Raw genomic sequence first — 13,536 nt, 5'->3', positions numbered from 1 at the left:
TTAAATACTGAGAAAATGAAGGTTGCTCTAGGGGAGGTTGGAGGGGGATGGTCTAAATAGGTGATGGGCATTAAGGAGGGCACTTGCTGGGATGAGCACTGGATGTTATAAGTAATGTTGAATCAATTACTGAAACCAATACTACACTATATTTTCACTAACTTGAACTTAAATAAATGTAAATAACTAAATAAAATTTTTAAAAATTATAGTCATAATGTATTTGAGACGAATTCTTTTCCTTGGTGTTCTACAGGCAGGTAATTTTCATAATTCTGTACACATTGAATCTTGCCATTGGAATGAATATTAAAAACTATCTGGTCCAAAGTCATGCTCAACGCTGCAAAAGCTTGGGTTTTGATCCTAACAGATGGAGAACCTGCCACTGTTGAAACTTTCCCACTGTCATTGTGTTCACCCCATAGGTCAGCTTAGCTTCCACTTAGGGGCATTTCTAGTTAATTCTTCATTACCTTTCTAAAGTGCTTCCTACCTAGACTTATATAAGAGAAATCATTTCCTTATTAAAAGTTTACCTATCCCTGAAAATGCTCCAGGGCTCTATGATATCAGTAGCTCCACTTTACTGTTAATTCTGAGGCAGATTAACACGTAAGTTAAGTGAAAATTCATTTTAAATTCCTACTGAGGGAAATTGTGATAACCATGTGATATTTGATGTGATAAAAGAAATCTGAGGGGCGCCTGGGTGGTTCAGTCAGTTAAGCGCCCAACTTCAGCTCAGGTCATGATCTCGCGGTCCGTGAGTTTGAGCCCCGCGTCAGGCTCTGTACTGACCGCTCAGAGCCTGGAGCCTGTTTCAGATTCTGTGTCTCCCTCTCTCTCTGCCCCTCCCCTGCTCAAGCTCTCTCTCTCCTCTCTCTCTCTCAAAAATAAACATTAAAAAAAGTTTTAAAAAATCTGAGAACCATTTTCTAGGCTGATAACAACTGAAAAAGTCTGTTTTAGCATATATTCACTTATTCTGGAAATTACATGGAATTTTGTTACACATAACTCTAGACTTTGTGTCAATAAAGAGTCAAATTTAAATTTAAAATCTTTATTAAGCAATAACGCTTCTGGCAAGTAGTCTCTGTTAAAGACTCTTCACAAAAGTGGTGCAAGGCTCTTGTGGCCAGTGCAGGGACTAGAGGCCACTTTAAGAGAGGTATAAAGAACACACATAATGTCTATACATCTCTATCTCTGTCTCTATCTCTACCTCTATCTCTATCTCTATCTCTATCTCTATTCATATCTGTACATGTGTGTATATCTGTGTCTGTGTCTGTGTCCATATCTGTATCTGTATCTCCTAGAAAGAGCCTGACCAACAAAAGTGTAAGAACCGTATTGATCCAGTGTGAATTTGCCCAATCTGCCTGGTCTCCAAGTACCGAAAGTACCAAATCTGGTCCTTCTATTCATGATTCCAGGAAAGAGAAAAACATTAATACCTCAATGAGAACCTGCATTCTACTTGCTGACAGGCTACTAACCATCCTTACCTTGTACACTTGTAGAACCACCACTATGGAAGGCATTCCAACAAGACTTGAGCTCTTAAGAGCAGATAAAGAAAAATAAGACCATATAGAAGAGTCTCAGAATCACATGTGAAAAAAAAAAAAAAATGAAGAGAAAATCTTACTAACTCTGGATGGAGAAACATTTTCTTAACAAGGAAAAGACCAGGGAAGTATTAATAGATTTTTCATTGTAACACCAGAAGCCAAAAGGTGGTAGAAAAACAATCAAAAGAAAATAGTGTGATACAAAACTGTTATACCCAACAATGCTGTCAATATCTTACTAGGGCAAAAGAAGGATGTTTGTGGATATTGAAGAGTTTATCGTTCATGAATCTCATTTAAAGGAGATATATGAGTGAAGACTCTAACCAACATTTTTCTTTAAATCTCTACAATGAGTAAAAATTTTGAAAAGAAGAAAGTGATGAGTAATGAAATGTATGAAATATATGGCAATACATAATTTACATAAATATCTATGAAGAGACATATAAGCAAATATATAACAACATTGGCAGTATAATTTAAAGAAAATATAGATTGGGGTATCTGGGTGGCTCAGTCAGTTGAGCGTCCGACTTCAGCTCAGGTCATGATTCCACGGTTCTAGAGTTCAAACCCCACATCAGGCTAGCTGCTATCATCTCAGAGCCCACTTCAGATCCTCTGTCCCTCTCTCTCTCTCTCTCTCTCCCCCTCCCCCAGCTCATGCTCTTTCTCTCAAAAATAAATTTAAAAAAAACATTAAGAGAAAGAAATAAAGAAAATATAGTCAAGCATAAGGGAGTATTTTTTATTTTATTTATTTTTTATTTTTATTTTTTAAATTTTATAGTTTTATTTAATTTTATATTTTTAATTTTATTTTTTTAATTTTTATTTAATTTGTAAAATCGATAAAAATGTAATCTATATAAGTAAATATAGATTTTGACAATGAAGGAAAAAAAGGAAAACAAAAAGAAAATAGAAGCATCTTGAAGACCTCATTCTGGAAATAAGGGAACTGACAGTAGTGAAACATATTTGTGGGGAAAAATAGAGTTTTGATTTTTAATTAAACAAAAAAATATGTTTCTTATTGCGAGTAATATAGACCCTTCTCAGAATTTTCCCAAGCATCATGACTAATGCAACAGTCTTACCAATTTCCAACTCATTACCTGATTTATTTTTGTCTTCATGGCACTTATTACTGACATTTTATTGTATATTTATTTGCTCTTTTCTTCACTAGAATGACTAGAATATAAACTCCACGATGGCAAGGTCTTATCTATTTTGTTCAATGCTTTATTCCCATGCCAGGAAGAAACAATTAGTAGTGGGTAATTGATAAATATTCATTGAATAAATGCATGAATTCCAGGTTAAGAATGGAATGGAGAAGCACACTAAATTTTCTAAGTTGGCAATGGGAAATACAGAATCAATAGTAATTTGACCAAACCAGAAAAAAAAAATCAAAATGCAAAAACGGATATAACTAACATAAATTCAAATACAGAGTAAGTGAAACAACAACAGTAAAGGCCATATTCTATTTCTAAAAAATACATGAGACTTCTGGTTTCAGGCCCAACACGTAAACATGCTGGAAGTTATCACTCTCATTCATTCTGATACTAAGAAAACCTGGACAAACAGAAAGCCAATGACTTTTCTAGAACATGTAAGAGAAGAGAAGCTACAGGACAGACTGCCTCCTGGAAACCTGGACAGGCAGACGCAACCAGTCAGAGCAGGAGAGCCATGAACGGGTGGGAACGGTGGGAACAATCTCATGGTCCTACTCCTGGTGAATCACTGCCAGCGGAAAACCTCGAGGCCTCAGTCTTGGGGGCGCCTACGCTTTCACGGGCTTTACGTCCAGGAACTTGACCATGTTCTCACAGCGAGGATCCTGACATTTCTCTTCTGGATCTGGGGAGGGGGTGGGACGAAAATCCAAATCACAGACTGGGAGAAAGTATGTGCCAAACACGTATCTTATGAAGGACCCAGACCCCAAATATACAAAGAACTAAAAATTCAACAATGAGGAAACAAACAACCCACATGAAAAATGGGTGAAGAACTTGACAGACACCTCATCAAAGACATACAAATAACAAAGAAGCATACGCAAAGGCACTCTAAATCGCCTGTCCTAAGAGAAATGCAAATTAAAACAACAATGTGGCACCACAATATAACACACACACAAATGGCAAATTCAAAACAAACAAACCAAAACCAAAACTAAACCGACATTGCTAATTGGTGACCGGTATGCAGAAAAACAGTATCTTTCATCACTGCTAGTGGGATTACAAAACGGTACAGCCCCTTTGGAATACAGTTTGGAAGTTTCTTACAAAGTTAAGCATCGCCTTACCACACGATCTAGAAGTCACTCTCCTAAGTATTTAAACAATTAATTTGAGAACTTATAGTCACATACACACACACACACACACACACACACACACACAACCTACAAAAACAGTACACCTGAAAGTTTATAGTAGATCTATTTATAATTGTCCCAAACTGAATCAACCAAGATATCCCTCAATAGGTAAACAGAGAAACTGTGCCACCTCGACGCAATGGAATGCTATTCAGGGTGAAAAGAAATTGTCTCTCGAGCCATGAGAAGACATGAATAAATCCTAACTGTGCAATGGTGAGTGAAAGAAGCCAAGCTTAAAAAAAGATTACATCCAACTACATGTTATTCTGGAAAAACAGATCATAAGATACTAGTTTAGTGCTTGTAAGGGGATGAGGTGGGAGGTTAACAGTGGGAGGACCAAATACATGAAGCACAGGCAATTTTTAGGGTAGTGAACTATTCTGTATGATACGGTAATAGGGGATACATGACACCATGCATTTGTCAAAACCTATAGAACTTTCTAGTTCAAAATTGAACTTGGATATCCACAATGTAGACAAGAATGATTTCAGAGATCAGAGGATCGTGGGGTGGAATGCAGAGTGACAAAAGAATCTGTCTTACAAATGTATGAAGCAGCTTTATTGAAGGAGGTGCGGGGAAGGGGGGATACTGACTTAAGTAACTTTGGAAACGAGTGGAGCCTGTAAGACTAAAAGGAACAAGTATTGTACAAAGCACTGTACTTTGATAAACTGTATCTCACAGAAATATGGGTTAACAATTTTGGAAACACTCTGGATGTTTTTTGGAATTGAACAATTGTAGCTATAACTGTAATTGGATAGTGGATTGAGGGACATAGTTTCCCACTGTTAGAGTAGAATAAACAAGTAGAAACAGAAAACCAAGTAGAAGAGGACAGAATGATCCCTCTGGTAATGCCTTAGAGGTGGACATGAAAATGAATTCTTGTGGAGTGTAATATACATACAGATGATACACACAGGAATATTTACAGATATGTGCATATACATACTCATATCCTGATGAGTATGGAAGGCCAGCGGCCATTATGGAGGGAGGGAGAAATATTAGCTGCATCAAATTTTGAACCTTCTAAATTCATCGCTGGTAATACCAAAACATAGGTTCTGTGTGTGCTGTATGCCAGGGAGGGATGAGACGATGACGGAATTAGAGGAGCGGGTATTAAGTGTAGGAAACCCAAAAGTGATTTCCAATCTAAAGGAACCTCAGGCAATAGGAAAGCATCAGGAGGGGCTGATCAAAACAAAGCAAACAAACAAAAAAAAACAAACCAAAAACAATGAATGATTGATGCATCTCCACAGAAAACTTCCCCAGGCTGGGTCATCTTAATAACACTCATCAATGCACTGCCTCAGTGGACCCCAGAACACGTAACAGACAAGCTACATCCACTGGTTTTTCAACCCAGTTAAGCCATGCATAAGGCAACGAGAACCATGATGTTTGATCCTTTCCTAGTTTCTCCAAATAAGAAATTCATCAAAATCCCTTAGTCCAAAGGAAAGAGACTAGTATGGGGGTGAGGGAAGGGTGGAAAAAAGCAACTCAACGACTGACATTACTGGCTGCACAATACTCTGCTTCCCTTTTTTATCAGATTCTTCTTGAATACAATGGGAGTATTAATGCACAAACGAAGGTTGTCCTACATCTAAAATTTTTGCCAATAAAGTAAATGGATACATTTTATGACCAGCTGTTTAAGAAAAATGGAACTCCAAATGGCTAAACACTAACATGAGAGGTACTCAACCTTTCCTGTGATCAAGTAAATCAAAATTAAATGCACAACAAGAAATGTTAAGACGCATAGTATTGATATTTTGAGAGCCTGACAATTCCAAGAGTGATGTAGTAAGTAGGAACACAGGAATTCCCACATATTGACAATAGGAGTATAAATTGTTACAGTAACTTTAGGGAGTAACATGGCAATTCTATTACCGTTTTGGGATGTGCCTGACCTGTGGCCCATCGGTGCTAGTATTTGATATGCATCTGAGAGGAACTCTCACATGCCCAGAGAGGTCACAAACAGGCGTTAGCTGATGTAACAAAAACTGAACAAAAACCTGAATATCTGTTGCCCAGGACCGTAGTTACTGACCACATGTGGCTAACCAAATTTAAATTTTAATTCACTAAATTAAAATAGAATAAAATCAGTTACTGTATTGCACCAGCTACATTTAAAGCACTCAATAATCCTATGTACATTTACATCATTGCAGACAATTCTACGGGACACTGCTGATCTAAATTACTACGGCTAATTAAACAGATAAATCAGTTCTCAACTCTGATATATTTATATGGTGAAACTGAAAACAGATAGAGATACATTCACCAGTAAGTCCAAATCTCTTAAATAGAACATCGAATGATACATTTTAGTTAAGATTTGTACAGATATATAGGTAAATATGTACACATATATGTGTATATAACAGCATTTATATAAAGTTTCTTTTAAATAAGTTAAATTGCTTAGCTGAAATATATGAAATACTAGGTAAGCAAAAAGATCCATGGAAGTGGAATATTCAAATTCCAGGATGTTGGCCATCTTCTAACAAAGAGGGAAGGTAATGGGAGAAAGAACACAAGGCATTTCCAGTGCATCTATAAAAAAATTATATTTTATCCTGGGCGATGGGTATATGAAATCTCATATTTTTCTACATATCTTTTCTTTTTTATATACAAACTGATTCATTAACATAGAATTAAACAGAAAGGCATTAAATGTAAAGTTGTTTAGAAAATGTAATATTGAACAGAGAGATTAAAAATTCATTATATAAATAGAGATAACTTGGTCCAGATACCTCATCTAATTAAATAAAGCCTATCCCATCCATTATTTTTGCATTGTTAGTTAGGTATTATTATCCCCACTTCAGGAGAACCCAGGCTTCCAGCTGGAGCTTCCCCCAGTTCATGAGGATAATAAGCAGCAGAATCTTGGCTCAAACCCTTTTGAGGGTTGATAAAGTCATACCTTTGGCGTAACATCTAGATACCTGTATTTATTGAGGTTTGATTATGCCCAGCCTTATGCTCTAATTATTTTTTTTTAATTTTTTTTTAACGTTTATTTATTTTTGAGACAGAGAGAGACACAGCATGAACAGGGGAGGGGCAGAGAGAGAGGGAAACACAGAATCGTTAGCAGGCTCCAGGCTCTGAGCCATCAGCCCAGAGCCCGACGCAGGGCTCGAACTCGCGGACTGCAAGATCGTGACCTGAGCTGAAGTCGGACGCTTAACCGACTGAGCCACCCAGGCGCCCCATCTAGTAATTATTATCAACCTACACGTTGTAGCATATGTTACAAATTTGAAAATACTTAATTTGATACCTACAAAATAATCTTGTAATCACAGTTTCTCTATTAACATATGGGAAACTTGAAAATTAAAATGATTCTTCAGCATCCTACATGCATTTTAGGCCTTTAACTTACAAAGCAGAAGGGGGGAAAGACCCCAAGTACTGTTAAAAATTATGTCTGTAATAATCTCTCTAAAGATATAAATTGGTTTTGTGTTCTTGGATCCATAAAATTCAAGGGTCCATAACTTAAAATTCTAACCTCAATTTTGGATCAAAGATGGCAACTCTGAGGATGTGAGGCATAAATTAAAAGATTAAAGAGCTGGAAGCAAGCATGGGAGAAAGTAAAAGCTTTCCAGAGTTTACTCCACTTTAAGCAGGAGATTATCTCATGTCTATGTAATTTTATTATACGTGTATGTAAACCTGAATGGAAATGTCTTAAAAACTTTATTATGTATGACAATAACCTGTATATATTCAAATTTAATTTGCCTTTGGAGGCAACTGGAGTTGTCAGAGGTAGAAATAAATGGGACAAGGACAGTGGCAGCAAAAACAGAGAAAATCAGAATTACTGAAAGTTAATTCAGTGGCAAGACTGTTGCACATGGTGACTGATAGGATATAGCAAAAGACTTTTCCAAGTTTTTTATTTTTAATTTTTTTCTACATCTATTTATCTGTGAGAGAGAGAGTGAGACAGAGCATGAGCAGGGAGAGGCAGAGAGAGAAGGAGACACAGGATCCGAAGCAGCCTCCAGGCTCCGAGCTGTCAGCACAGAGCCTGACACGGAGCTTGAACCCATAAACCATGAGATCATGACCTGAGCCGAAGTCGGACGCTTAGCCGACTGAGCCACCCCGGCGCCCCAAGTCTGTTCCAAGTTTTCAGTGTGAACAAAGATGGTGCCATTTCCTGAGATGCGGAACATCAGGTCAAGTGAAGCGTTCTGGAAGATCACAAGCTGAGTCTTGAAATCTTGGAAACTGAGTCCTGAATCCCTTTTTATTCTTGTACACTATTTTGTCTCTCATTATATATAAGTTACACCACACACACGCACACACAACACACACACACACACACACGCACACATGCACACAGCACAAATTAGCATCAGAAAGGCATCATATGTAGAACAGTATCATCTAAGGAATTTTGGGAAATAAATTATTTCTTTTTCTCATGCCAAAGAGACACAGGAGTCAACTCAGCTCCCAATGGCCAAAGCTGGAACAACTTGAGCAATAAAGGAGAGTTAGATATAAAATATTCATGAGCTCATAATAATATAAATTAATTAGTGTCTAAACAAATAAATAGAGGAGAAGAGACAGGCCTCCCATGCAGAATTCCAGTAATTTATGTAGATATTTCACCGTCAGGGAAATGAAGTCTGACTCCTCATTCCTTAAGTGTGAGCTGTGCATAGTGACTTCCTTCCAAAGTATACAGCATGGAAATGGGGGGGAAAACTAAGTTTTAGTGAAGAAACCTGAAAAACCCATCAGGTGTTAAAGGTCAAATCAAGAGTACAAAGTCATAGTGACAGCATGAACCCTTGACATGAAATGATGAGACTGGCCTTTACCTCTGTAATCTTTCTGCCTAAAACTTCATAACCCATTTTGTTTGTTTGTTTGTTTGTTGAGAGAGAGAAAGCACAAGCAGAGGAGGTGCAGATGGACAGGGGGACAAGGATCTGAGGCGGGCTCCACGCTGACAGCAGAGAGCCCAATGTGGGGCTTGAACTCACAAACCTTGAGATCACAACCTGAGCCTAAATTGGACACTCAACCAACTGAGCCACCTAGGTGCCCCCATAATTCATCCTAACTGTGAGAGAAAAATCAAATATTCTTCAAAATTCTCAAGATCATTGAAAATGAGAAATCTCTAAGAAACTGTCACAGTCAAGAGATGCCTAAGAAGACATGACAATGAAAAGTGATGTGGTATCCTGGATATAATCCTGGAACGGAAATAGTCAGTGGGTAAAAAAGAAGGGCATGTGAATAAAATATGGACTTTAGTTAATAATAACATATTAATAACTACAACTATTCTACTATACCAATGTAAAATGTTAATAATATGGGAAACTGGGTGTGAGTATATGGGAATTCTGTATCATCTTCAAAATTTTTCTATGTATCTAAAACTGTCATAAAAAATAGTTTATTTTTAAAAAAGAAAAATAATAGCAAAGAATTAAGATTTGTGTGTTAACAGTTAATACTGGACTTAAGATAATTTAGGAAGTATGGGAGAGGGTGTCATGGAAAATTTCTCAGAAGATAGAACTCCTTGAACATCCATGGAAGATGATTTATCAAGGGCTTCAAGAAGTTTACTTCGGATGCCCATGGTTTCCAAGCAAGAGGACAGTATAATGTATACATATACTGCCTGGAATTCAAAAAATACCCAAAACTGTCTATTTAATAATAGAATGGATACACCGGAAGGCAGGAAGTCTTTGAGGCTGGTGAGTTTCTGAGAAAAAGGACAATGGGGCAGAGATGACAATAGAGGGTGTATGTGCCATTGAACGCAGTACAGTAGCAATTAACCTTTGGGGTCCTTTGGCCTCCTGTGAGAAACCTAGAGATCAGAAGGTCAAATTAAAGCTGATGAGTGGCTAGTCTAAAGCAGCAGATGTGCGATAGAAAAAAATGCACAAGCACAAGGGAATATAAAAGTCTTTGTAACTATTCAAGGCATGATAACAGGATAGCATGTTAAAACAAAATGACATTTCTCACTGGTGGATGTAGGCAAGGCTAATAACTTATTAATGTTTTCATGTTTTTATACATCTCCAGAAGCTTGTTAAAGGTCAGAGTCAGAACTTCGTAATTGAATTCAGAACAACAGGAATAGTCGCTCTAGCTTGAAATGCACAAATAAACCCCAATACGAAGGAGTCGATTTTAATAGATTAATTCAAATATGAAATGCAATGGCTCTCTGAAGTTTAAGACTCCAGCATTTTGAAATTCATTAAAACTTATGCTGGCAAAGTCTAGAGCTAAAAAGGAAGTGAAGATTTTCATTCCTGCTGGGCAGTAATGAGTGACCCACTTCCTCAGTGTATCGGCAGAGAACACGTGAACATACATAATCCTGAACTTCCATCTCCACCTGGTGATAGAGACGTCCATCCATCTTCCAGCTAGAGTGGCGTGGATGGAAGAATAGCACAGAGTCAGGACTTCCAACAACACCCAGAGGTAACAAGGAAAGATCCCCTCATGTCAACGGAAGCCATATGGGAAATAGTAGTAAGACATTCCTATCCTTCCAGAAAGGATAGTATAGTAGACATCTAGTAAAGAGCTGTACCCACCCCAACTGAGCAGTTGCCAATGGATGTCGCCCAGTTGTCAATGGATGTTGGCTGGGAACATGATCTTCTATCCTATGGCAGGTAGGAGTCAGAGCTCTACTTTCCCTGATGGGGCAGTGTCACAAAAGGCAAGTTCAAACAGATTTAATAAGATTGAGAGACTCATAGCATGGTACGTAAAACATCAAGGTTTCCATCAAAGATCACCCGTCCTTACAAAAATCTGGAAAATCTCAACCTGAAGGAGAAAAACAATTAAAAGATGCTAATACCAAGATAATAGAGATAATATATTACCTGAGAGGTTTTTTTTTTTAATGTTTATTTATTTTGAGAGAAAGAGAGAGAGAGAGAGAGAATGAACAAGGGGAGGGGAAGAGAGAGGAGAGAGAGAATCCCAAGCAGCCTCCATGCTCAGTGCAGAACCTGATGTGGAGCTCCATCTCACAACTGTGAGATCACGATTTGAGCTGAAATCAAGAGCCAGAAAGACGCTTAACCGACTGAGCCACCCAGGAGCCCTGAACCTGTGAAGATTTTAAGGCAACATCAAACAAATGCGTCAAAGAGCTTTGGAAACATGCTTGGAAAAAAAATGAAAACAAAGTAGAAAGTCTTAACAAAGAAATCGAAAGGCTCAGCAAAGAAATAGAAGATGTAAAGAAACACCAAATGGAAATTTTAGAACTTGAAAATGCAACATATAAAATAAAACATTCAATAGAAGGTAGAGAGGACAGGGAAAGAATCACTGAAATCGAACATGATAAAACAAAATTTATCCAAACTGAACAAAATAGAGAAAAGAAACTGAAAATTTAAAAATTTCCCCAAGTTGATATACAGATTTAATGTAATTCTTATACAAACCTCAACAAGGTTTTTTTTAGACATACAGAAGACTTTTCTAAATTGTATATGGAAAACAAACAAAAAAAGACACCAGAATATCAGAAGCGATCATTACAAGAATTATAGTAAGAAGAATCACTCTTTCTGATTTTAAGACTCAGTATCTACATCCAAGAATCAAGACTCTGTGGTGTTAGTGTTGTGATAGACACAGATCAATGGAACAGAAGGGTACTCCAAATAGCCCTGTACCAATTGGGCCAACTGTTTTTGGACAAAAGCATGAGAGAAAATTCAATGGAAGAAAAGCAGTGTTTTCAACAAATAGTCCTGTTGGTTAGCATTCATGAGAACTTTCCAGTTCAAATCTGAAACTGGCCCCCATACACGGAGGGCAAGGGAAAACTGAAGACAGAGGCGGGCCATTCCAGATTGGTATGTGGTAGGTTTAATAAGCAAGGGAGCTTACACACGAGGCTTGTCCTGGGCGGCCACAAAATGAGTAGATCTCCACACCTGCCTTCTGGAATCTTAAAAGTTTATAGAAAGGCTCTGAGTTCAGTCACATAGACCATCCAGATGGTCTCAACAACACCCTTCTCTCTCAGGGCTGCATCCTTGAAAATGGTTCCCATTGTGGGAATGGTGGCAGGACGCATATCCCAAAGTATCCCCTCCAGAGGGGGTAAGGAGCCTCCAATTACCTGGGTCCAGTTTAAAGGTCAACTGACAGTCACATTTTCTTGATGACTTCTCCCGGCATGTTTCAAAGCAATTAGATATCCACAGGCAAAATACAGAAATGCTGATCTAATCTTTGCATGTTATAAAAAAAGTAATTCAAAATTGATCATAGTTTACATGTAAAATGAAACTATAGAACATTTGAAAAGAACACATGGGATACAGTCTTGCAAACCTTGGGCTGGATGAATAGCTTTGGGCCTGACATCAAAATTGTGATCCACAAAACAAAATTTACAAAAAACTTTAAATTTGGGGGCACCTGGGTGGCTCAGTCAGTTAAGCGTCCAACTTTGGTTCAAGTCACGATCTCGCTCGCGGTCCATGAGTTCAAGCCCACATCAGGCTCTGTGCTGATAGCTCTGAGCCTGGAGCCTGTTTCAGATTCTGTGTCTCCCTCTCTCTCTGCCCCTCCCCCACTCATGCTTTGTCTCTGTGTCTCTGAGGAATGAATAAACCTTAAAAAAAATTTAAAATTTAATTCTTTAAATTATTTTTGTGAGACAGAGAGAGACAGAGCATGAGTGGGGGAGGGGCAGAGAGAGAGGGAGACACAAAATCTGAAGCAGGCTCCAGGCTCCAAGCTGTCAGCACAGAGCCCGACGCGGGGCTCAAACTCAGAAACCACGAGATCATGACCTGAGCCGAAGTCAGATGCCTAACCGACTGAGCCACCCAGGGGCCCTTATAAAAAACATTTTAAATTATACTTTGTGAGAATTATAAACTTTTGCTTTGTGAAAAACATGTTAAGAGAATGAAAAGACAAGCCATAGACTGTAAGAAAATATTTGGAAATCACGTATCTGGAAAAGGATACACATCTGGAATACCTAATGATCTCTCAAAACTCAGCAGTACAAAAATCAAGAAATAAATATATAAAACAAAAGCCAGAAACTATCCGATTAGAAAATGGGTAAAAGACATGAATATATATTTCAATTAAGAGGATATACAGAAGGCAAATAAGTATATGAGAACATGTTCAGCATTCGCTAGTCATTAGGATGGCGAGGCATAAGACCATAATGAGATACCACTCTCCACCTGTTAGAATTTCTAGAAACATAAACAAAAACAAACAAAAACATGGCCAATACCCAAATGTTAGCGAGAATGTGGGGAAACTGGATTACTCATACATTTCTTATGGCAATGTAAAATGGTACAAATATGCTAAAAATAGTTTTGTGTTATTGTTTTTAATGTAAATATACACATATCATATGATCCAGCAATCATACTTCTGGACATTTCCCCAGAAAAAATAAACAAT

Source organism: Lynx canadensis, chromosome A3 (genome assembly GCF_007474595.2).
Source record: "Lynx canadensis isolate LIC74 chromosome A3, mLynCan4.pri.v2, whole genome shotgun sequence".
Classification (NCBI taxonomy): domain Eukaryota; kingdom Metazoa; phylum Chordata; class Mammalia; order Carnivora; family Felidae; genus Lynx; species Lynx canadensis.
This window is presented reverse-complemented; position numbering follows the sequence as displayed.